This window comes from Chinchilla lanigera, unplaced genomic scaffold (assembly GCF_000276665.1).
Source record: "Chinchilla lanigera isolate Chin_1 unplaced genomic scaffold, ChiLan1.0 scaffold00035, whole genome shotgun sequence".
Taxonomy (NCBI): domain Eukaryota; kingdom Metazoa; phylum Chordata; class Mammalia; order Rodentia; family Chinchillidae; genus Chinchilla; species Chinchilla lanigera.
This window is the reverse complement of record NW_004955436.1, coordinates 12,713,830-12,737,363: the sequence shown is the minus strand read 5'-3', so window position 1 is coordinate 12,737,363 and position 23,534 is coordinate 12,713,830. Positions and strand designations below refer to the sequence as shown.

Sequence of the window (23,534 nt, the reverse complement as noted above, 5' to 3'; positions counted from 1 at the left end):
GAGGGATAGAGGGTAAGAAAAAGGGAAAAAAAATAATTAAGATGTGCTATGTGCACACTCCCCACAATGAATATAATCATTATGTACTGAAGACATGTACTAATAAAAACGTTTTTAATTTTAAAAAGAGCTGGAGATATAGGTCAGTGTGAAAGCCCCAGGTTCAATCCCCAGTACTGAAGAAAAAAAGACAGAGAGAGAGAGAGGGAGGGAGGGAAGGAGGGAGGGAAGGAGGAAAGGAGAGGGAGAGAGAAGATAAATCTACACAGAATAGTGCACACAACAAGATACATATTTTTTTCAAGCCAGTGGAACATTCACTAAAATAGACCATACCCTGAGATAGAAAAATAAAACAAAAGAAAAGGAAAGTGGCCTTCTGTTTGCCAAAGATGTATTCCGATTTTTATGGCATTATTATTACAATTTGTTCTAAAATCCAAATTTTTAGGATTAAACCTGCAACACAGATTATCCTTCAAATATTAAAAAGAGGAAAAATGCAAAACCCAAGTATGTGATTATAGCTTGTTCTAGCCATGAGAACTCATGACTCCAACCCACACACAAGACAAAATTTTATTAGTGTACAGTTTGTACTGTATGCTCTTACATTTCAGTCTGTCATGCCCAAAAAATGTGCTTTTTTACTTGGGTAAGTAATTAAAAATCACCCGATGACTAGGGCTCCCTGCTTGGTTTCCACCGTGTGGCTGTACAACTTTTGGGAACATGTGACCCATGCCAAACAAGGGCAAAAGTTTACCAGCTGTGGGTCCTTTAGCAGTATTTCTCATGTTTGGGTTCTGTCTACCACTCAGTATTTTATCCTTAAATGGAATGGGCTATTTTTTCTTAGTTTTTCAATTCCAAGTAACAATTTTATTTGTCCATAGCACATTTTTTTCACATACACTTGACAGTGTTACTAAGCAGAGGTTTGTATGACCCTACAAAATATATTAAGGTTAAAATATATATCAGAAAACAATGGGCGTCTACATGCTCAGAACCATGCCCATAAAGATGGTCTGGTTAGTTCTATGACCAAGACGCTGCTACTTTCGAACTTACTGCTAGAGACCAGTTCTTCTCTTTCCATGTAATTTACCAAAACCAGAGAGTTCTAAACATACACACACAAAATGAGACTCTTTTGAAGTCACATCTCTATGAAAACCCAGTTAGAAACCCTAAAATCGCCATCCAGTAACCAAGGCTATTGATCAAGCCCATTACTTGAGAAAAGGGCAATATTTTTGTATGCCTATTTTAGTCCTCCTAGAAATACAAAGCCTTTGAAAGAACTAATGTGCAATATCTTATGGCATGTACAGAACAGGCAGGTCATGTACACATTTGACTAAACACTATGCAGTCTTCTCAGGAGCCCCCTCGGGTACAAGGTTCCAGCTTTCATTCTGCGAACTTCTTTCCCGTGAGGTATACGCTTGGTGCATGCCTGCCGTATGCCAGCTATGAGTCAAGTCCAAGGCACATAAGGAAGAAACCTGCTACGCTACTACTAAGCATCTCTGCCAAGAACAGAGCTTCTCAGGGTCATATAAACATCTCTGTATATGGTAGAAATAAATTTTGATCTTGACATAGGATCAGCTGATTTGCTTTCAAGGATCAATTTTTTCCTAGGAAATATATAGCTATGGTTTTTTTTTAACATAACACTGAATTGCTCTTTTTAAACATGCTATTTCATTTACAAAACTGGGATTTTAGAAATGGGTTTAAATGGAGATTTTCTAGCCTTTGTAGTAGGCTTAAGAAAAAGTGAAAACTATAGTACATAAAGGAACACAAAAGTGTGAAAAAATAAAACTCAATGAATACTTAATAATGAAGAAAAGTTGATTGATGTAGGTTGATTACTTCTTAATGAATGTTTTTTCATTGACAAATATAGCGTTCAAACTTTAAAAAGTGAAACAGTAACAAACTGACAAAAGTGAAGTATTAGAGCCAAAAAATGGTAGGTTTTAAACTAATGTTAGCTTCATCAATGCTAGATAATAATTGACCAATCATAGTACTAACACCCAAGAAAGAAGGTGACAGGCATAGTCCCAGCAGCACCACAGCATGGAATATTCATTGCCACTAAGGATGCCATGAATATCCTAGTAATCAAATGATGGCCACTGAAAGTAATGCAGATGACCTGACTGCATATCTGTCTTCACGTAAGCACTACCTAGGACAAGGAATCTCCAAGGGCAGAGCTCCAGCACTGAGCTACCTCTTTAGCCTCTGGAGAGCTTACTGATGGTCCCTCTGGGTCCCATTCTGTCTTAAACTGATTTGGCTGAGCCAAGAAAGAAGAATCACATGGGTCAAAGCCCAGTAGACTACAACTAACAAATCACTCATTGAGGGTATGCAGGCTGGTCTTCTTAGGCTGGACATTGAGACAATGCAGTATAACCCGAAGACTTATTTGGAGCATAGACTGTCTGTTAGCAGAAAACTAGAAAAATATTTTATTATGCAGATGCCCAAAATGGCTCTCCTCTTGTATTTGTAGATTATATCTGTCATTCTTCAATATGTTTAAAGATCAGGTAAGAAGCATTTGCTATTCAGAATCAAAATAATCACTAACTGCCTTTCTCAATGGCTAGAACATAACAGAGGATATCTTATTCGGTCAACACATATTTAGCAAGTGCCTATTCTCAGGGAAACTGCTAGAAATGGAAGGAACAAGAGAGGAAATATGAACATAAAGCTTATGATCCTGTAACGGATAAGGATGAGCAAATTGACAAACTCGATAATGTAGTGATGGGCAAAGAGGAAACCTCTTGGTTTACATAAAGTAAACACTGAACTTCATCTTAGGATCTGAGATATGTGCAAATAATTCCACATGAACTCAAACCACCTACAATTGAGGATATTGGGAGAAACACACAACATCTCTGAAAGCAGGGAGGGGATGTAAGCTAGACGGTAAATATTAAAATTAGTTTCAGAAGGAAGAAAAATCATCTCTTCTACCACAAGAGGAGGAAAAGAAAAAAATATAATAGGATGATTTGTAAGTGCAGCTATACCTGCAATTAAGCAAAGAGAAGTTCATTTTACTCACGATTTTTATGTTCATATCATGATATTTTAAATCACACAGAGGCCAAGTTTCCCTCGGATTTGTCATTTACAAATTTTGGTTTACATTAACAGTTTGTTTCATCTGTAGCTACTCAGTTTTTCTCTTTTGGGATGCATTATTTTCAGAATTTAGCATACTTAAAACATTGATTTGAAATATTAAAGTACCTAGGTGTGCAAATTTTTTGAATCACAAAACAAGTTGTATTTTTATTTCTATTTCACATAATTTCTACTTTTATAGAGAAGCATTAGTTTGGCATTAGGATTTCTGCTAGTGGATGGAAAATAATTCTGTGTTTTAGCTCTATTTCTTAATTGGTAATCTATGTAAATAGCTTCAGGATGATATATGAAGGAATAAAAGTCAGAAGTTCAGGCAAAATGTTTGTAAAAGATTGTTTTGGTATCATTCTTCATATTAAAAAGTGGATACAATCTAAAATCAGAAAGTCACAGAATGAGAGTATCATGATTAATGGAATACACAACATTCAAAATACTCACAAAAGATTTAAAAATGTAAATTTTTTATTATAAGAAGAAGAAAAATTAAAACAGAGTTTCAAAACAAGGTAATAGGAGAGTAACAATAATTAATACATTGCATATCATTATCTTCAAAGTAGTTACTCAAGGTACAAGATATAAGCATGAGATATTGTCTAAACAATATCAGCACAAACCTTTCTTTTCAATGAACTAAGAAAAAGTGGCATTATAGCTATCTTAATTATCTTGTATGTGTATATATATATATATATATATACGTATACACACACATATATATTTCCTTTTATCTTCCTTCCTTTCCCTTTCCCCCATCACAGTTTCTCTTCTTTTGAACAGTTTCTTCACGATTCACAATATCTATTGTACAGTTTGGGTCCTACTTACTTGTTCAGTTTCTCACACTAGTGAGACTGTGCGATGTTTGCACATTTTGGTCATCCAAAAGTTGCAAATTAAAGCAACTCTGAGACTCCACCTCACTCCAGAAAGAATGGCTGTCATTAAGAAATCAACCAATAACAAATGCTGGAGGGGCTGTGCGAAAATAGGAGCCCTTCTCTATTTTTGATGGGAGTGTAGACTGGTGCAACCACTGTGGAAATTAGTATGGAAATTCCTCAAAAAACTAGGATTAAAGATTCCACTCAACCCAGCTATTCCCCTTCCAGGTATCTTCCCAAAAGAATTAAAAGCACCATACAACAGCAATAGACATGCACCCATGTTTATAGCAGCATAACTTGTAATAGCTAAATCTTGAAAACAACCCAAATACCCATCAACTGAGGAATGGATGAAAAAGATGTGTTTTTTTAATATATAATGGAGTTCTACTTAGCCATAAAGAAGGATAAACTGGAGACTTCTATAGGTAAATCAATGCAACTGGAGACCATACTCATAAGTGAAATAAAAATACAAATGGTATGTACACTGGTAAGTAAAATATAATTTTATTGTTAATTTAAGCATGCTTTTAAAAATGGAGATTAATTGATAAATTTCTATTTTGTTTTTTCTACTACATGTGCTTTCTAAAATGGGAATATAAAAACATAAAAGCAGAAAAAAGTCAAATTATGAGAAATATGATCTTGGAATGTTATATTATGAAGAACATAGATTAGATTATTTATAATCACTGAACTTCAGATGCTGCGGACATCTACTTACTTAACTCTCCATATATATTTTGTGTTATAAAATTGCGTTCTTTGTCTTTTGTATTTACCAGCAATTTTTCTTTTGCTGGGAGTGAAAGAGAGTCTATATATAACAAAAGGCGTTTGAGCTAAATGAAAAGGCCAAACAGTACCCAAGCCTATTCAATTTAGTACTTGTTGTGTGTGATATGAATCATTTCCCTCTCCTCCAGCTGTCTCCCCTTGAAGCTCCTGGCTTGGTCTGTGCCATAAGCCAGAGGACGGTATGTACTGTACCTGCACCGGATTCCTTTATTATTTGCTAGAATTTTTCCTAGTGCTAGGTCATTTTGGGCAGGAAACCACTGGCAGTTAGAAAGAGACAGAAGAAAAAGCAAAAATAATGTACTCTCAAAAGGGTGGGATTTGGAAGCTCCCCACAACTGTGTTATTTTAAATCAGTAAGAGCTGGATTTGGTGATGGCAGCCGCATCTACCCTGGAGCGTGTCATTGAAGAGAACCCGGGTTACAGGAGCCACAAGCAGACTATGCAATTAGGGTTAGGCAGAGGATTAAGTAATCCTGCAGTAGTCACCGTTACATAACACGGCAGCCGCTGCCCAGGGAAGGGAGCGGTAACTGAATACTATAGCGGGAACTGTCGGCCTAACCGCAGCCAAGGGTCACTAGCTGTTTCCATTATAAACCTTATTTTGTAGTTGGTTTATAACCCAGACAGTTTAATCTGCATCAGGCTGAAAGCTGGCATTCGAATCAGAAGCCTAGAGGCGGTTTTTTTTTTTCTTTCAATAATAGAATTTTTAGCTAGAAGGGAGCAAAGAGATCACCTAGGCTGGCTCGTATTTACAGCTAAGAGAAAGGCATAGAGACAGAATTAGACATTTAATGTTGTGCAGAATAAGACCTAGGTCTTCTGCCCTCCAGATTAAAAAACAAAAACTTAAAAAAGTCTCTTAACTTCGTATTGGTTACTCCAATAAACAATTGCAGACATGTAAGAATGATCAAAAAACTAACACCATCCCCTGCTAAAGTCACTGATTTTTCATCTAGAGAGGAGCAACGCGAACATAAGCAGTACTGGCTGTCTTACGTTTCACCACGGTTCCTTCTTAATACTGGAAGCGACTTGCCAGGGAAATACAGCGGGTCATGTGACCTAACAGGAAGGAACCCAAGCCCAGCTTTGTGGCCTGCTTGCATTTTTATATTCCTTTTCCTTCAGTCCTAACAGTTGTCTGTTCAAATACTTGATTCATTCACTACTCCCCCCAATTATTGCTAAACCATTGATACGTGGCTTTCATTTACTATATTCTCATGTTCATAAAATGAATCATAAATTGAATTGGAAAAGAAACACAGGTTATTAAGCTAGGATCCTATTTCTATAAAACCATAATTCGTTGAAAAGTGAGTTCAATCATCCAACCAAACCATCGTTTTATCCCTATTTTATCAAAAGAAAAATGTTGGGGTGGAATTTTTTTCTCTGATGAATCCCAGCAATTATTTTGTCAATATTGGATAAAATATTGTCAGAGTTTTTAATGTAAATGAAATAATGATGTTGTTTTGAACTACATATTGTATTCAGTTGGCTGAAATTATATGTTGTGCATACATCTCAATTTCATGTATGGCTAGCTTTCCTGAAATCTAACCCCAAAGCATCTTCCATCAGTTATAACATGATGTAGTATTGCAAAGTGGCCAACTCTTCTGGATCCAAAAGAATACTTGATCATAGCTGTAGAGGAGAAGTTTTTGAAAGTTCACGCCATAAAAATCTGTGTTCACATTCTGAAACCCAGTTTAGTACCCCGCAGACAGTTCTCTCCTTCTTTCTACCTTTATCTCTTTGATTAAACCCAAGATCTTGGAACTTCTTTAGAACACTTCTTTTTCCTCTACCGGAACGTGAGTTCCTTTGAGTACAGGCACATAAGAAATTTTACCAGATACACATTTTCTCTTCTATACACCACACCCTGCACGGAGCCATAGTGCTTCTTCATATGTGAGATGCACGGTAAAACTTTATGTTTATAGTAGTGGCTTTGGAGCTAAACCTATGCTGAGTGTAGGATTGTTGTGTAAACAGTTGTCATTTCCTGTGGAAGAATATGATGATAAAATGAACTGAGCCCAATTCACGATAGGAGAAAGATGAACATACTGAGATTTAGACTTTGGCTTTTGTTTACAAGAAGTCAGAAATGAGTTGCATAAAAATTAGATTTTCCAGAGTAGAATTTAATAAGCTAACTCCAACTGAGAAATTTTATCTATTTTTTCTTGGACATTTTTCAGTCATTTTGTGCTGTTTTCACCTTTATTTCCCATGTTAGGATGTTGTGTTATGAGATATGATTGTTTACTTACTGCTTGTGGTCATTATTATTTTGTAAGTTTATGACATTGACGACTTGAAATTCCTATAAACCACAAAAACCATCCTGAGAAAGTGAGTAGTAATTGGCAAAAGGAAACCATAATATGGAGAGAATTAGTCAAAGGCTGTTGTAATAATTTGGCTCCGTTAGAGGGTTCATTTGTTTTGCATTTTTTGTCCAGTGTATTATAACATTATTGGAGATGACTTCATAGGTCAAGTGCCACTAAGAAACCTCACATTTTTATTTAGCATGAGGAGATCCAAACTTGCCAGAAAGTCAATATTTATCAGGGTCACTTCATTTAATATTTTGCTTTTCTCCATAACCTAATCCCCATTTCAGGAGGTGACAACTTTAGTCAGTGGTTCAGTTATTCTCATTTTGTTAGGAATGGCATGTGGTTCCAACCTAACTTCTTGTTGCTAAAAGTGAAGTTAAAATGCTTTTTCTTCGAGTAGTGTGTCTCTGCGTTTTAGAAACATAAATCATGGTGGGCTTCTTGGTGTTAATATCAGGTTTTGATGGTGTTTGGGTCCTATTTTAAGAGTTTGGGAACCATAAGTGGATGATTTATGTCTTCTATGAAACACCTGTGTTTGAGAAAAATTCCATGTCCAAACACAACTGCATCATAACAAGAACTCAAATGCATTTGAGGGAGTTTGACATGCAAATGAAGTTCTCTGAACTAGTTTCAAAACCAATAGAAAGGGAAAGTGGCTTGAAATGAAATGAAAACTATGCAGAATTCTTGTTGTAAATCTAGACAATTCATAAAGCAATTGGAAAAACTGACCCAGCTTCTCAAATGACCGCAGTATGTCTCTTGTATATGCATGCAAAGAGCATTGTGTCCCTTTAATAGCAGAAGTACATGGAATGCCACACACCCAGCCTATGTGAACCTATATCTTAGGCTTTCTAGATACCTGTACAATTTCCAAGATGATGAGAAATAATTCTATGATAAAATGTGTCTTATGGAAGCAAAAAGGTTTAGTGATATTCCATAACTTAATTGCTTACTTAGACACATATGCAAGGTATTGAGCTGGTCGGGTACTATCACAGCAGTGACTCCATTCTTGGTACTAATATTCTGTAATGGTCAGCTTTCCCATCACTAGGACATAATGCCTAAAAGGAGCAGAAGTTTAATTTGCCTCACGGTTTTAGGGGATTCAGTCCATGGCTTGTGACTCTAAGGCAGAAATATTATGGCAGTAGGATATGATGGACCAAAGCTGCTTACTTCACATTGGCCAGGAAGCACAGCAGGGGAACAGTGCCAGAGAGGAAGGGGCCAGGGACCATGTAGATTTCAAGGTCATAGCCCATGACCCACCCAGACACACCCAGAAGTGTGCTTTGCTAATCCCCTGGCCACTTTCAATGTGGTCAAATTGACATCTCATAATTAGTGGTCACAGATATGCATACATATTTGTACATAAAATATATGTGTCTCAATTTTGTTTTCAGATATCTAGAATTCTTCATTATACATTCACATTCTACATTTATATTTATAATATACATATAAAACTATACTACATTGTACAGTGTAGCATAATATATAGTATTATATTCAAAAGATTTTCAAAGACATCATGTAATTGTAATCTGTCCTTTCTTTTTTCAATCTGAGAGACTTTTCTTGAGATGATTTTGTTTTCCAGATCACCTAGTAGGTAGCCCTTCTATGCATAATTTTGTTTCCACAATCGTGGTTTTAAAATATTTTACTTCTGGAAGCATTGTTTAAAATTCCCAGAAGTATTTTGGTTCTCCAGTTACTCTCTTTTCATAGCAGCATACTTTTGTTTTATTGATGCAGTATTCTCTGGAATCCTGTTGTTTTAAATTTTCCTTTGATGATTGTTTTAAATTTTCCTTTCATAACAATTTTCTCTTTTCTCTATGGTGCTAGTTTTCTTCTTTGTTCTTGTTGACTTTCTGCCAATATTTGGGGATCTGTAGTTAAGTTTATGTATATTCAGGAGGGACAAAAGAGAAGACAAAATAAAGAAATGATATATTTTGTTCTCCCTTGACTAGCTTCACCACTCCTACCAGAATCTATTTTTGTGTCAGTTAATACTGTTGGAGAGGTGAAGCCATGACTCACGTCTACGGGCACGGTCTAAAGTGAAGACCAATTTGACTTCCTAAATCTGTGTACTTTGACAGAGTAATTCTATTTTTAGAAATTTATACTAAGAAAACAGTCAAGGTTATATATATATATACAAAGGATTAGGTGCAAGAATATTCATCACAATCATAACAGTGCAAGCAAAAAGAATGTCACATCAACATTAGTGTAAAGGATAAATATGGTGATTTGGACAATGCAAAATAATATAGCCCTTAAAGGTTATGTCTTAAAGTACAATTTAAGAACAGAAATGCTCACATACTAGTATTAATAAAGAAAGGAAATTCTTAATGGTCTGAACAAGTGATCCAATTTAGAAAAATAAGATAATGAAGATGTGAGTATGTTGTGCTCCAAAATACACCAAAATATTTATCACACTTATTCATTGATAGTGAGAACAATATAGTTATTTCTACAATATCTGACCCATTTTGTAATACCTAACCTTGGAAATTTTTATTTTAAAACACTTGAATATATAAAATATACATAATATATGTGAGTTCTGAAGTGCAATAATAAAATACAGAGTGAATCATTTCTAGATTTATGAACTAAAATATTACCAACAAATTTGGAACTACCAGTAGTGTTTCTGTCTCCCATTTCTGTCTGCAAAGTGAACCACTCTTCTGAATACTGGCTTTGATTTCTGCTTTATGGTTGTGTTTAGGTTTACCAAATTATATTCCTTAGCAGAGTACAGTGTAATTTAATTTTATTCTGTCATTACGTAAAATTGAATCACATTGTATGTAATCTTTTGTTGCCCACCCCATATATGAAGGCTTTCTTTGTTTTCACTGCTGTGTAATGTTCCTTTATGAAGCTATATCCTTATTTACTTATATTTTCTGCTCGTGGATCACTTAATCTTGAGTATTTTTTCATCAGATATGGTTATGAAAATTAGTATTATTAGTATTATCTAGATAATAACTTGGAGTGGAATAGCTGTTGTATGTATTAAATACAAATTAATGTTTTTAGCACTAAGATTATAAAGCAAATCACATTATAGTTTCCAAAAAAATTAATAATCTTACTTTTCTAATTTAAGGATTGAATCAATCTGAAAGTGGCTTGTAGGAATTGTGTAGAGATCTAGCTCCATATTTGTCAAAAATGAATGATCCATGTGCCAGTGTTAAATGTTGAACAGACTTCATTTTCCATTGGTCTACTGCCTCAGCTGTAATTCATTTTTATCTGTGAATGAATTTATATTTAGTCTCTGCTTTCTGCTCTCAGTCTTGTTTATGTTCATGAGCTAAAACCACTGCCGTTATTACAGCTTTAAGAAAATTTGTTAAGGGGGCTGGGGATTTAGCTCAGCGGCACAGCGCCTGCCTGGCAAGCCTGAGGTCGTGAGTTTGATTCCCGGTACCAGAAAAACAAAAAAAGAAATTTTGACATCTCATGGGAGAAATTCTGTCGCATTATCTTTTCCTTTAGGATGTCCCAAGTGATCTTGGGTTTTTTCTTTCCCTCATAAATTTCAGAATCAGTGTCTCTAGTTTTGAGGGAAAAAATGCTATTGAATTTAAATAGAAATTGCATTTAAGTAATTTGAGGAGGTCAACTTCCTTATAACAAGTCTTCCTTGAGGATGGCCAAGGTTTAAATTTATTTAGGTTGTCTTCAACATCTCAATAATTTTAAATGTTTTCTTCATAAAGATTTTACACACACACACATCACACACACACACACACACACACACACACACGTGTGTGTGTGTGTGTGTATGTGGTACTGGGAATTGTTTCCAGGGCCTCCCAAATGCTAGGAAAGGGCTTTACCACTGTGCTAGCTTTTCTGCCCACCTTTATTTATTTAATCATTTACTCAGTCATTTACTTTCCTACACTAGGGATTGAATCCAGGGCTTCATGAATGCCATCACTGAGCTACATCACCAGCCCTTTTTTACTTTTTACTGTGGATAAAGTCTTGCTAAATTGCCAGGCTGACCTTGAATTTGCAGTTGTCCTGCCTCAGCCTCCTAAGTAGTTGGGATTGCAGGTGTGTGCCACTATGCTGGCTTAATTTTGTATATTTTTGTTAAGTAGGTTTTATATACCTTGTTTTTTATTTTCTAATCATCTGACTATATTATTTTATTAATTCTGTAGATTCTTTGGAGTTTTATATGTGTGAATTATAAAGATTTTAAAACCTTAGAACTTCTGTTTCTTTTTATCTTACTCTATTGTCTTAGACTTCTCACTGGTTGACAGTGGTCTTCTTGTTTGTAATTTTGAAGAGAGTACTTTTCAAATTTTGCAGCAAAGGTTGATATTTGATGGAGTTTCTACTGATCTCTTTTATCCACTTATAGAAATTCTCTTTTATTTCTAGTTTAGTAAGAATAACTTTAATATTTTAAATAATTACTGAATTGTAGCTATTGTTTTCTGTACCTACAGAGATGATTATATGATGTCTCTCAACACATTAATTAAATGTACAGATATTTAACAATGTTGAATTTATGGATTAAGATTTTGGAATTATTCTTTTTGTCAAAATATTGTTTAGAATATGTGCAAATACATCCACATCCTTTAGTTTTTCTTTCCATATTCGCTTGTTGGCTTTGGCAGGCAGAATAATGGCCCCACAAAAGAAGTCTATGTTCTGATCTCCAGAAACTAGAAATATGATGTGTTACTCAGGAAAAGGGCCTTTCTCAGTGTGATCAATGTTAAGAATCATGATAGTGGAAAATTATCCTGGACTATCGAGATGAGCCCAGTCTAATCTCATGCATACGTCCCAGCTGTGGATAACCAGAGGCTGTAATGTGAAGACTCCACCATTGCCGGCTGTAAAGACGGAGGAAGGTCATGAAGTCTGAAATGTGGGCAGTTTCCAAAGGAAGACAGCTCTGCTAACATTCGTTCTCAGTCTGGTAAGACACTGGACCCACTAGAATTGCACATAAGTTAATAAATATGTTGTTTAAAGCAGCTAAACTTTTAGTAATTTGTTAGAGTGATAGAAAAATATATCTGGTTTGTTATTAAGATCACATTTGGTTTATAAGATGAAACAGAGTTCTCTACCTTGTGTTGCCATTTTCTGGTTAAATCTGTACAGGACTGGAATTATACATTTTTTTAAAAGTTTAGTAAAACTTTTTGTTTAAAATTATGTACTCTGTTGATTTTATATTCAACAGTGGTGCAATTTTGAACTGTTATGATTATTTTTAATTTTATTATTACACAGTTCATATTAAGAAGGCAAAAGATTCTTCTTTCACTGTAGCAATTTTTCCCTGGTGCTACTAATTTCCATCCATATCCATAAGTATAAGTATAAAGATTCATAATATTCTGATGCTATATCTTTCATCTTTGTACTATCTTTAGTTTTATTCTCTCTTCCATTCCTGATGCTATTTATTTGGCTCTATCTTTCTTTTATTTTTTTTAACAATTCATCGATAGTTTGCCAACTTTGTTAGTATGTCAGCTATCAGGGAATACCCTCAGCTGAAAGGAGGAGAAGTTTATTTTACTTTATTTTATTTTGCAGGACTGGGGATCGAACTCACGACCTTGTGCTTGGCAGGCAGGCCTTTATGCCACTGAGCTATATCCCCAGCCCAGAAGGAGAAGGTTAATTTGGCTCACATTTTAAGAGGACTCAGTCCATGGTAAGCTGCTCCAAGGCAGAGCCATCACAGCAGAAGGGTGTGGTGAAGCAAAGCTGCTTTGCTCATGGTATCCAGAAAGCAGAGCAGCAAGACAGTGCCAGAGAAAAAAGGGTGAGGAGCCAGAAGTAGATGCCAGGATCATGCCTCATGACCCACCTGACACAGCCAGAACTGTGCTCCACCAATCCCTTGGCGGTATCTCAAAGCCATTTAACCGGCACATTTCTTCCCAATGTCTTCAGTTTTACGCATCATTGATCTTCCTTTTGGAATTATTTCCTTTCATATTGAAAAGAATACTTTAGGAGCTGTTTTATTAAAATTATAATACTGATTTATAGTTTCTTTTACTTGCATAAGTCTTCATTTTGTCCTTTTTACTGAAAGAGAATTTGGGGGTTGCACAATTCGAGGTTTTAAACAATTTTACTGTGTCACCATGTATTGCCTTCTGCTGCTGCTGTTGAGGCATCTATTGCTAGTTCAGTTGCTTGTATTTAAATTTGTTTACTCTCTCAGGATACACTTACGAATTTCTCTTCTGTTGGGCACAGTGACGTGCACCAGTAATCCCAGCAACTGGCAGGCAGAGGCAGGAAGATCAAGAGTTCGAGGCCAGCCTGGGCAATTTAGTGAAATCATGTCTCAAAAAAAAGGTAATGCAGAGCTTCTCTTTGTTTTGAGATTTCTAAAAATTTAGTACACAGTAGAAAGGGCAGAGTTATACATTCATCTCTCTGTTTCTTTCAGCCAATAAATAAAAATTAACTAAATTATTTATTGATTCACTTTTCTTCATATTCCTTCAACTTTTAAGATTTTTTTTTAACCACTTCATTGATTCCTGCTTGGTATACCTCATGTTCCTCTCTATAGATTTTTTTCATTATTTCTGGAAAATTGTTTGTTATTACCTGTCCGAAATTTGGCTCTGTTGCATGATTGCCATGCTCTTCTGGAACCTGTAAAATAAATTTAGATTCTCATATTTTATTTTTCCTATCTTATTGCCACTTTTTAGTAATTTTTATTGTCTTTTGCTACATTTTTATTTTTGGTTTTTATAAGAAAATTTTGCTTTATTTACCTGTTTATCTGTGCTAATCTGATCATTCACTAAGGTTATAATTTTAAAGATTATATTTTTGTTCTTTAACGTTGTATTTTATTTAAATCTGCTGAGTGGGTTGGAGTTTTTATCTTCTATTGCATATCCTCTCTCAGGTCATTCCAATATGTGCTGTCCTTAGAACCCATATCCATTGTTTCCTGTTAGTATTGGTTCTGCCAATGAGCGTGACTTGCTTTTACCATTTATACCTAAGAATTTCATGTGGTAAATTATCCAATAAAAATAAACAGTACATAAGAATTATTCTATCAGATAGTAATAGTTTCTAATAAAGGAGTGCTCAGGAGTAGTGGGGGTGGGGTAGTGTTTGAATACCCTTAAGCACACAAATGATAGAATGTGTTGGAAAGCAATTATCCACGGGTCTGTCACATTCTGACACATCTTGGGAACAGAGGCACTGATTGTCTTTTCATCAGGATCTTTTTAAGCTTATTTGCATACTGAATAACCTTGAATGACAAGAGACAATATTTGGCATGCTTGCTATCCATTGTAATAAGAAAATGTTTCCCTCTGGCAGAAAAACAATACGGATTTGCTTGCCATCCTTATAAAATATTCACATTCCCTGTGTGGAGAGGTCCTTTCCTGGAATGGAAGCCGTTGCATGTATGGCTCGTATGGTTTGTATCCGTGGCCATCTGTGTCACTGCCGCAGGGCTTGGAGACAAAGGAAGCTGTCAAATGTGGGTTGGTGATCGTGGTGCAATAGTCTTTTGTCTTTGACTCAGGAGTGTCATGTCATGTTTTACATCCATAACACTGAGGAAAACTAACTCATTAGCTTGAAAGTTAAAGAATCTGAGAGCCTTCACTGTTCTGAGCAGTTTGGACAACAATAACAGGATGCTGACATAGATGTGGACGTCCAGAGGAGAAAGGCTGAGTCCTGCAGGCCAGATTTGGGAATATGACGGGACCCTTTGGCATCTGAAAATAAATGCTGGGCAAGAAGGAGGGGCATCGGGAGGGGCCTGCATTGTCCTCCCAGTTAATGGCTGCTTTGAGGGCCAGCAGTCACAGGACTGAACCGAGCTGCCCACATAATGCTTGGTCACTGCACACTCTTTGCTGGGAGGGTTCATAACTGTCACCGTGACAATGGGAAGGACGCTCTGCAGCACCAGGCAAGAGGCACTGAAGCATGGCTCATGAACCAAAGCATCCCCAAAGCCGAAATAAATTCAGCAGTATTGTAGGTACTTGTAGTGGATTGACAGCTGGTGGTCAACTTATAACCCCCAAGTGAACTGAGTAAGCATGGTGCTGGGTGTGGGAGGCCCACCTGGGGATTCTTGCCAGCAGCATAAGAAGCAGAACTGGAGAAGAAGTTAGACTGTTGGGAGTGGGAAAAGGCTGTTGGGAGCTGAGAGAGGCTGTTGGGAGCTGAGAGAGGCTGTCAGGAGCTGGTAGGAGCTGTAAGGAGCAGTTGGTTGTTTTGGAGAAGCTTGTTATGCTGGCTTTCCTGACGAACTCAGCTGTTTTCATCCTCTAAGGAGCTCGGGACCTCATTGGCACTGAGAATGACTTTGTTTACTTTGGGGGAGCTCTGGTCCTCACTTTGAACATCGCTTCCTGGCTGCAGAGGGGAAGATGGTATACTGCCCATCTCCTGGAGAAGCTTGCTGCGTTGGCTTCTCTGATGGGAATTCAGCTTTCCTCATCAGAGGAGCTCGGGACCTCATTGTTGCTGAGGATGACTGTGGGACCTTTCGGGGGAGCTCTGGTTCCTCTTCCTGGCTCCAGTGCAGATCCCTCAGCCTGCTAGCACAGATCCTTCATCCCACTGGCACAGACTTCCTAGATTCCACCACTGACCTTTGGGCCTTCCCAGTGCAGATCCCTGAAACAGGCCTGCATAAGATATTGTTATGGGCTCTAGGCCTCCAGGTGGGCTCATGGGAGGCACTGTTATAAGCTCTAGGTTTTCAGCTGGACTCATGCTGGACATTTCCGTGGGTTCCAGGCCCTCAGCTGGATTCCTTGGTCTTAGTGTGTGGGCAGATTTCCTGCACTCTCTTGTATCTCATTCTTTGGGTGACTATTATAAATAATCCTATAAAATATATGTCCTGTATTATATTGTTTCTCCTTGCAAAAATAAGCCCCAAACTAGCACAGTACTAGTCCAAAATCATTAGAAGTTCTTTTGGTTGAGCTATGGGCTGATACCTGTCCAAAACCTGCTCACATTGAATGCAGATACCTTGCTTCCTGGCATGGGAGCTCTTTCACTTTCATGTCCTCTCTCCTTACTACCTTCATCTCCACTCTGACTTCAGCTACTTTACAGACAGGCTTCCGCACTCCACAAACAGACCAAAGGTCATACGCACCCATCTCATGATGCTGAGGAACTGTCTTGGCTACAACTGCCAAGTCATGGGCTTACCCAGTCCAGTGATTCAGTGAGTGGGGTTTTGGCTGTGTTTACAGTGGGGAAGTCACCTAATGTAACCCTGGGGCTGAGTGATTTGGGTAAGTTCCATGTACTGTCATTGCTACACCACATCTGAACATGGCTCCTCATCTCAAAAGTGCTGAGGAAATTCCCCCCTCCATGTGGAATGGCCACATGCAGGGAAATGCTGACCTACAATACTAGCACACCTTTCAGCTTCAGTTTCTGTCCTGAGGACTGTGGAAAACAGAGGCTGCCTCTGAGGGGCCCCCTGAGACGTTAGACTCCTCACCTCTCTGACACAGACACCAGGTATGACGTTTTTAAAAGGTAGTTTTTGAAGAGTAGTTTGCAGCTGGGCTTTGGGCAAAGCTAAACACCTAATTCACAAAAGCCTCGTGACACTCTGGAATGGGTCAGTTGGAATTCAGTGATGCCTGAAGTGAGGTAGGGTCAACAAGCCCCACTTGTCAAAGGAAAATGATATGTTCAAGAGCATGGTTGGCTTGGCCCCAGCGGCATCTCAGTATTACGTGAAAAGTGGCAGAGCCAACTCTGTAGGGAAACTTTAGAGCCTACGCTGCTTCCTGAAGCAAAACCACTGGCTGCAGAAGCACCTCAACTTACAAAGGTTCTCCTAACTCCTGGTTTGATTCACTGATGGTGATACCTATTCTCATGATTTATGCCTGGATGTCCCCTCAAAGCCTCATGTGGTCATGGGGGTTGGCTATTTGAAGGTGGCTGAATCTAGAGTTTGTGACTGATTCATGGTCTAATGCTGGGGTTAAGGGTGGGAGTGCTATATCTGCCTCAGGGAGGGTGGGTAGCCTGTGTACAATGTAAGGGAGGGAAAGTGGCTTGCTCTCCTTTCTCTTCTGTTGCTTTTGCTGTCTTCCACCACCATGACCTGTTGCCCCTGGGCCATGCCACTTTGCCTTGGAGCCAGCCAACTTTGGACTGAAACCTCTACAAACTGTGAGCTGAATAAACCTTTCCTCTTTTAACTTTGGGTATCAGGTATTTTGTCTCAGCAATGAGAGAAAAGTAACCAAGACACCTATGGATATTATGCTGTGACCTAAGTACTTCAACTTCCAGTAATTTGAATGTGTCTGTCAGGGTGGAGTATCAGCTTGATTGCTTTGGGATCCACCCAAGGGTTTGGTGGAGCATTCTGTGGGTGCTCCTGAATGGGTCATTGAGGTGTGGACCTGGGGACTATGTCTGATCCCTCACTCCTCCCTCTCTGTTGCTGTTCTCCTGCTGTTTGCTGGGGGTTGTGAGTTAAGCAGCTTCACACTACTATATAGCCTTTCATTGTGATGTTTGTGTTTTTGAAGCCAGATAACCTTGGACTGAATCCCCTGAACTGTGAGCCTAATCAAACCTCTCCTCCCTTATGTTGTAGGTTTCAAGCACTGTGTCCCAGTGATGGGAAAGCTGGCTAATACATTGGAATACAAGTATACTCGTGTATGTGAGTAAAGTCATATTTGCAAGGATGTTTATTGTAGCACTGTTTTTGACAGCAAACAAGAACAAACTACTGAAAAATCTCACATTCAGGAGCTCAGTATTCAAATTATTTATAGCTCTGTACAAACCATGACAAACCAAAAATAATATTAAAAATTTTTGTTTTCACAAACAGCAAATATTTTCTCAGTGAACTGTGAATGAAAGCACGTTTCATGACATCTGCCATTTGTTGACCAACTACATACATCCGAAACCTAACAGTAGCATGTTTTCTTAACAAAACAAACTTTAAGGTAAGTCTTCTTCATAAAATCCTCCAAATCTCAAGGCTGTGACCACTAGGTTTCACCATCCAAATTCTGAACTTACACTGATTTTCAAGATTTATGGTTGTATAAAAAACAAGAGGCTGAAAATGTGAGGTTTTATCACTTTTATGTAAAACTAGCATCTATAAAGATGTATGCATGGGTTTCACTGAAAGGAAATACAGGAAACTGGTAACAGAGTTTCCTGTACAGAAAAGACAATGAAGTCTTTGACATCTTTAATGAAAATATGTCTTACTTTTATTGCTATATATAAAGATTCAAACTTTAAAAAATATTACCTTTGGCTACTGAAAATCTAAATAACTACTTACTTGTTTATGACCTGTAATTTATTTTTGATTCTTTCTCTTTCTTTCTTTTTTTTTTTTTTTTTTTTTTTTTTTTTTTTATGTCTCTCTGGCTTTTTGTCTGTTATGAATCTGAATTTATTCTGAAGAGAAAAACATTATCATTTTGAAAAGAGCTATCTAGAAAGAATATAAGAGGAGTAATCATATACCCATATTTTGATTGCTGGGAGATCAACATAAATTATTGTGATCCCCAATGCTAAAAAGAGAAATAGAACCCTGAAGGTAAATCTAGATGCTGATATTAGCATAGGAAAGAGGTAAATGATACACAGCTACAATACCTGGAAGAGAACATAAATCTAGTAGCAAAAGTGCTTGTACAAAAAACTATCTCCAATTACATAATCAAACAAAAAATTCAAACAATGCCTGTATATTTTAACTTATTTTTATGTCTTCTGAGACACAACGATATAACCAAGGAAAGAAACAGTATTGTAACAGAAGTTCTCCACTCCATTCCTCTCAGTTTCATAGGCAATTCTCCCAGAACCATATCTAGACAAGGTTCAGTCATTACCATACCACATAGACAGACCTCTCTGAAGATGTGGGTGCAGATTCTTCCACTGCAGTCTCACTTTGAAGGGTTTAAGATGGAGAATGCTGTGCCACTGTCATGGGGTAATATCTTCCAGATGTTGGAGAGTGCATCTGGGAGCAGCAGATGGAAGTTCATTTGGGGAGGGTGTATGAAAATATCTTTTCCTGTGTAGATTTGCTAAACTAAAGGAAAAAACAAATCACTGGATTGATATTATATACCAGTACAATACTCATGTTAATAACAATGGCTACAAATCAGTTTATGAAATCCCAAGAGTGTAAGGTTGACCCTTCATCTTTCTGGAAAACAGCACCTCTTACTTATTTTACTTTTCCTTGAGGTTGTTGCTAGTGGCAACAGAAAGAATGCACTGGAGTGTCATAATAATCCTCCATTAAATCCCTAGTGTTTAAATTTTAATGCTATAATTCAGGAGCTGACAAAAGCCCATTGAGTGTGTCTATGGGGAGGAAAACAGGCAGACCCATTTTCTCAGGAGTGATGCTATAGCAACATGGAATGAATTTGGGGTCAAAGAACAAGCAGTCTCCAAGCTTTGTTTGCATTTCCTGGCTAAAAGTAGAATCCACCATTATAAATTTTACTCAAATACATAGTTATTTTGAGCAGCAGGAAGATAGCTCACTTTGTACCATTTACATTGAAAATAGAAGGAAACAAAGCCAGAACTGGAAGAAAGATGTGCTAACAAATATGTTGTGAAATGATTTTGTAAGTGACACTTTAGAAACCTCTAGACCCAGCCCCTCATGCTTGACACTGAACTCTTCTTCCCCAATCAAATGATGCTTTAGAGCATGGAGAAGTATTACAATCTGCAACATGCCTTTTTAAAGGAAGGAGACAAAATCTGATCAACATTCTCTGAATGTGCCCTCCCTACTGTCATATGAAACATGGAAAAGTAGCGTGATGTTGATTTTGCTCTGTATAATGGTACTTTTGTTTCAGTGGGAAGATAATTTTTTTTCTACCAAAATAAACAAATACACCTGAATCACAAATGTGTTTTTATTTTTGGTTCTTTTAACAGCAGTGTATTGAGTCCATGTTCAATAAAGCTATATTTTGGATGGTTATCAATCCAACAAGGTGTATCAAACTTTCGACTATATTTCCTTGGCTTATAATACACAGGAATGGAGAATGTTATGTTTCAAGTGCTAAATGATAGGTAAAAACATATGAAAACTATGCCACTCAATGAAAGTTAGAGCTCTTGCTGCGTTCCTATTCCCTTGCCCAAGCCTTCAGTGTCACACTTCAGCAATTAAAACCTGTCCTCCCAATCCTGTCATGATCTCTGCTATACCTGCTACAATTCATCCTAAACATAACAGCAGCAGTAATTATCTTCCTAACACAGTAACCAAATTTCTCTTCTAATAAAAGGTCTGCAATGCCTATGGAATCAAATTCATATTTCTACAAATTAATTATGCTGTTAAAGTTAACCACACTGTATAACTTGCTATTTCATTATTATACCTTTATTATACCTTTTCCTCATACTGTATTCTGTTAATAAATTCTCCCTAGAATTTTCACATTATTTTTGTATTTCAAGCCCAGTCCAAATGTCCCCTTTACCAGGGAAGCCTTGCTGAATTACCCATTCTGGGAAAAAAAATGCCTTTTCATCACTCCTTCTTTCTTTTCCCTCCTTCCTTCACTCCTCCCTTCCTTCCTCTTTATCTTTGTTTTTCTTTCTCATTTCTTTTTTCTTTCTTTTCTTTTCTTTCCTTTTTCTTTTTTTCTAAGAAAACATGCCCATACAGATTTGTCTTTAAGAACTTCTTCCATTTCTTTTAACAAACAATTATCTCCCAAGGACAGTGACTATACATTTAATTATTTTTATTCATTTTATTCCTAAAAAGAAATGCTAAGAAAATATTTTCTAATCTGTGCTGTTGACCTGGTTCTTGTTACTAGACATAAAAAACATGTTAAGTTCATGTTATGTTATCAATAAAAAATTATATAAAATAAAAATCAAAGGTATGGATTACCAATATTAATATATTGTAATCACTGTAGATGCTTTAAATGGAACACTGGTTTAGCCCAGGCTGACAGGAGCTCCTTCTTCAGGTACTTACACACTCACAAGGACAGAGAAAGGAACACTGGTGAAACACACTGGCCTGAAAATTTCTGCCCAGAAGTGGCAAACATTTCTTCTGCTCATACTTTTAAGGCAAAGCAAGTCATATGGCTAACTTGACTTCCAGGGAACAAAGAAGTGATATTCTTTATGCATTAAAAAATTGAGGCAATTGGAAATGTTTAGAGAATAGCAAACAATTTTCCCATATTTTCCAGTCGTTAGAGGAAAATACTAATAAATTTTAAAATCTATTTTAGAATAGAGATACAATACATGCAAAATTAGGAAACTCTCTGAAATTAGACATCAGAGATAGCTAATTAAAACTGAAGGATATCTTTCAAAAACCTTAGCAAGCTGCATATTTAATCACCAAATCTGGCACTTGGCTATCCCTTACCAATTTGGATAATAGATCCTTAGAGGAATTCTTAGATAAAGATTGTTATTATACTTAATCTTGATCAATATAGACTGTAAGTTGTGGCTAACGCAATAAGACATAAAGAAAATGAGGTACAAGGCTTGGAAGAATAGAGAAAAAACTGCCAATTTATAGGTATGATATCAACTACTGGCAGTGGTTACCATTTGATTTATTTAGGATTTTCTTTTGAAATTATTGATAGTTATAACAAAACTTCCACAAAATTACTTTAAAACTCTAAAGCAAAACATCAACAAGAACACTAGCAAATAAATTAATATTGTGTAGTTGGAGTGCTAGGGAAAGAAAGGGAGAGTTTGAGTAGAAAACTTGTGTAAGGAAATAGTGAGTGGAATACCTCAAAGTTTTATTTTTAAAAGTTCATCTATAATTATAAGAATCTAACCAAACATCAAAGAAAGGATGGTGGAACCCCAGGCAGGCACATCATATTAAACTGTGAACATCAAAGTTAAACAATATTAAAAATCAAGAGGAAAAAAGACATGCTAATTATTGCACATTAAATGCAAGGAACCAACTTACAATAAGAAAGAGGGCTGATTCTTCCTGAGACACTATGAAAAGTAGAAGACAATGGAACAAAAATCTCTAAATTAATGAAGGAAAAATAATATGTGAACTTAAACAAACATTGGACACCAGATATGCAGTATTAAACATCCTGGAGATGTTATTTTGGCTAGAGCAAATGGTATCATGTGGGAATTAGATTATGCAAACAGGAATGTAAGATTAGACACTGTGATCAATTTCATGAAAATAAATTGAACAAATTAGACAAAAGGCACAAACTTTTTTTGAGAAACATAACAAGCCAAAGTGATGAAAGAAAAGAAGTTAAACATTTTATTAATTAAATAAAATTCATAATTAAAAATATCTCCAAAAGGAACATATCAGGGTCATGTGGCTTACTGGTAAAATTTACTAAACATTGAAGCAGAAATCATCGCAGTTATACCTGTTATCTGATGGTTTGTTACTTTTCTCCAGAAATTTGTATTTAAGGGAATGGTTTGCCTTAAATAATTAACCCTGAGGGGACATACTTAGATCAGAAGTTTACCCAAGGAAGATAAGAATTTGACTAGTAACTTCAGTTCAGTTATAATGTTGGTAAGGCATCCATCTGTTTCTGAGTTAGCACTTCACATTAGCCCTTGACTTTAGCCAGTTTCACCCATGATATAAACTGATACACAAGAAGAAATGAAAAAAAGACATAAAAATATGCCACAGCTATTCCAATAGCTCAAACAACTCAAAGTCATATAGTCTTCCTAAGGATGATTGATAGCAACATCCATGTATACCGAGATACTGTGTTTAAAAGGGGAAGAAAGAAAGAAACTGGAAAATCTGAGTCAAAACAAGGGTGAGTTTTCACTTTATAAGCAAATATTTCAGGCCAAATATTTGGTAGACTAATTATAACCTCTAGCAATCATTTTTCTCACAGAGTACTTGTTGCACATTTTAAAAACAAGAAGAAAGGGCCGCCTTTTACTTGCTCTTCTCTCTATTCTTAACCGTTGCTACCCTGGGTTCTAATAGAACACTATCCCCAGAATGAAGGAGAATAGGCAACAGTGGGGAAGAGCATGAATGTTGTGAATCTATGAAGAAACAGTCAAAAACCAAGGTTTTAAGGAAGGAAGAAGGCTCTAGCAGTTTA

At 36.7% G+C, this 23,534-nt stretch overlaps 1 long non-coding RNA gene across 1 annotated transcript in view; it reads right to left on the bottom strand.

Annotated features, from left to right (window-relative positions):
• Window positions 1-20,718, bottom strand: part of LOC106149057 — a 34,178-nt gene extending 13,460 nt beyond the window's left edge. The window contains exon 1 of the long non-coding RNA XR_001234990.1: window positions 19,269-20,718. This is a non-coding gene — a long non-coding RNA (uncharacterized LOC106149057). The remainder of the gene's footprint in view (window positions 1-19,268) is intronic.
• Between the last annotated feature and the right edge of the window lie 2,816 nt (window positions 20,719-23,534).